The sequence below is a fragment of the Pteropus alecto genome, unplaced genomic scaffold (genome assembly GCF_000325575.1).
Source record: "Pteropus alecto unplaced genomic scaffold, ASM32557v1 scaffold61, whole genome shotgun sequence".
NCBI classification, from domain to species: Eukaryota; Metazoa; Chordata; class Mammalia; order Chiroptera; family Pteropodidae; genus Pteropus; species Pteropus alecto.
In genome coordinates, this window is record NW_006434835.1 from 1,054,141 (window position 1) to 1,057,607 (window position 3,467).

Here is a 3,467-nt window from a genome sequence, read left to right on the forward strand (position 1 = left end):
CTGCAGATTCGCGCACTGACTGAGGCGCCTGGTGGTGACGCTGGACAGCATGGGAGGCCAGCCCTCTGTGAAGATATTGGAGGATAGAAAACCAAACGCAGAAATCACTTCGCGCGACTGAGTAAGGAAAGGCGCTGTGCGTGGGACAGGGCGGGGACGCGGCTGCCTGGCTGGGCAGACGGAGGGCGCTTCCCGTCACTGCCCGCGTATAACACCGCTCCGGGCGATGCGGTTCTGGAAAGGTCCGCGCCCAAGGTCTAGGACTTGGGCTGGATCCTGGCTTCACGCCGGCAGCCAAGACTCCCCGCGGAGGCTCCGCTTCCTCATTCGTAGCCGACGCGGGCCGTGTCCCTCACCGCTCACTCCCAAGCTTACGGTGAATCGAACGAGACATGACCCGTGAATGCATTTGCGGGGCGCAGACAGCTTGGCAACGGCGAGGGCCTTTTATCATCGTACAGATAAACGCAGCCGGCACATCCGCTCAGGCAGCGGGTGACGGCCACGTAGCCATGAGGACCGGGCGCGGGAGGCGCTGACTCCACGTCTGCCCTCCCGCCGCGCCCGCCCCCCGCCCCACGCCGCGATCCGAGGAGACGCGTTCACAGTTAGCCTGGTATTTCAACAGCCATCGCCTCCGTGAAGAACGGGACATTATCATGATATATTGTGGGATGCTGCAGATTTGAGATCACACGGTGTGTAATTAGCTCGTGTCACTCCGCATACTACCTGAGAGTAAGTGGCAACCTTCGCCGTGGAGCACAATGAAACGTAAAAGCCATAAACAGAAAACAAAATCCCCGATTCCTTCATGGCGGTGACAATGGGGAGCTAATTGCAAAATTGCATTTAATTCAGACATTTTGGCGAATGAATTTTGATAAAATAAAACCAAGGATGAAAGTCAGAAGCGTCCGTACAGGCCATTCCTGAGCCCAGGATCCTACGTGGGACGCAGCCAAGACCCCACTGAAGCCACGGCACGCAGTGAGAGGAGACAGAGGCTGAGCCCATCGCACACTCAGGCCTCAGGCACCGTGCGAAAGCCGCTCGCGCACACCTGCTTTGCTCTCGGGGGCCTCAGAGCTTTGTCCTCGCCGCATAGACGTGGGGACGGGAGTGGAGAGGGACCGCGTCGCTGCCCAAGGCCACACGGCGAGGTGCAGTCATAGCTGGGACGAGAATCCAGGGACCCAGTTTGGTGCCTTTTGTGAGCAAAGCGAAGCGTGAGCTGAGAGGTGACGACCTCCCCGAGGTCTCGCGTCTGAGAGGTGACGACACTCGCCCGGTCACAGCCACCGCCCCATGCACCGAGGAGGAGGCCACGTCACTCTGAGAGTCAGTTTCTCTCCCAGCTCCCCCCACAGCTTAGCCCAGCTCTGTGAGCTCCACGAAGCTCGTGGGAGCCCACGGCCACCCCAGGACCAGCTTAGGCCACCGTGCCCAAGGCGCCTGTCCCAGGTCCCCAGGGGCCTCGACGGCAATGCCACGCCACCAGGCGATGGCCGTGTCCCTCCTCCTCGTCCCCCACCCCGTCCTGGGCGCGTGGTGTCACTGGAGTCAGCTCCGCATGGCACACTAACCCCACGTCACAGTGGCCGTAGCTCGCCTGGTCTGTAGGTCCCTTTCTGGTGCTTTATAAATACATGCGGCAGCATCGTCACTCAGAGGGGTCCACAAGCCTCACCCCATGAAGAAGGAAGTCCGCATGCACAGAGGCCCAGGTTAAAGCACGTTAAAAGTATCGCGACGACTTTAAAATCGTGCAGATGGGCTGTGAGGAGCTTTGGGGGTGCCCCAGCAAGCGACGTGAGTGTGCAGGGCGGGGCCACCTCCTCCGGCCTCCCCTGCACCCCCCGCGCCAGCCCCGCGTGCAGCAGAGGACGGAGTTTCACCCTCCCGACTGCGGGGCAGACGCCGGTCGGTCTTCCGCCTGCCGGTCCGCTCTGCGCTGCTCCCTGTTCCTGCCAGGGGGCCGGTCCCGCCCCCTACACCTGTGGAAAGGCCCTCGTGGGCGCCTCACGCCCGTCAGGACACCTGCCGCTAAAGCCGGTCTCCAGTCGGAACGGCAAGGCCGGGGACGTGCAGGAGCCGGACCCCTGCGCTGTGCCGATGGAGAGAGCCGCGGGGGGGCCGGACGGAAATGCGTCGAAACCTTAAAAGTGGAGTTAATAGGGCCGAGCGGTCTCCCCTCCAGGTACGCTGCCCTCAACACTGAATAGGGCTGCGAACTGCCACCTGCACAGCCAGGACCACGGCAGCCAGGACGCGGAAGCTCCCGAGCGAGCAGACATGGAGGACGGACGGACGCGTCCGCACGAACCGCGGAATGTCACTCGGCCATGGAAGGGACGGGCGCTCCGGGGCAGCCCGCAGCAGGGCCGGGCCCGAGGACGTTGATGCCGAGTGCGACGAGCCCGCCTCGCAGAGACGAGAACCGCAGGATCCAGGAGGAGCTCGCGACGCAGGAAACCAGCACGCGGGGCGGCTCGGGGAGCGGAACGGGGCTGCTCCCTCCTGGGGACAAAGTTGCATTTCTCATGAGGTGAGAAGTCCCAGAGACCAGTCCCACGGTGACGTGAATCCGCTTCACACTCCCACGCTCCGCGCTCAGAAATGCTCACGATGGTAAACTGTGTTTGTGTATTTTATTACAATTTAAGAACGAGAGACGCTCGCGTGTTCGGTCAGGAAACGACTGTGCCACACGCCTGAGTGGGGGGTGCCGGGAACACGGCAGCTGAGGGACGAGGCCCGCGTCTCGTTCGCAGTAACAGAGCGAACCACCGGGCCGGGCCGTGTGCATTAAGGGGACAGCGGGGACCACTGGTCCCACTGAGGAGGTGGCGTCAGAACATCCCTCGCTGGCTGGAGAGGTAAAGTCGCAGCGGAGACGTGGGTGACCCCGACGTACCCCACACTGGGCACCACCCCTTCTGTACCCTGGGCCACGACTGAGGCGCGCAGGGCCGTGCCCAGGAGACCCGCCCGGCGAATGCTCGGGGGACAGTGGGACGAGCGGGGAGTGACGGGGGAGGCTCCGGGAAACAGAGGCCGGGCAGGACACTGCACCGCACGGGCCTTCGAAGCCCACGGCCCTAAACCGCGCAGAAATGCTCGGACATCGCGCGCATCACCCATTTCTAGAAATAAAATAGCAGCATGTCATGTCCTGACTTCGCAGGCGTCAGACCGAGACAGCATTTTGCCACAATGGACAAGTGACCCCAGAGAAGAATTTCTGGGAGAATCACTAATCTCTGTGGAAAGCACAGGACTTAGCCACGGAAGTCATTACGTCGAGGACCAGCTCAGACGTCTCGCTCCTTTTTTTTTTTTTGCTTTCGGCCATGAAGGTCGTTAAGCCCTCGTTATGGCATCCACAGTAGGGACAGCAGAAGGTATGGGAAGAGGTGACGTTCACGGAGCTGGCCCCGGGATGCACAGGTTTGTGCAGTCACAAC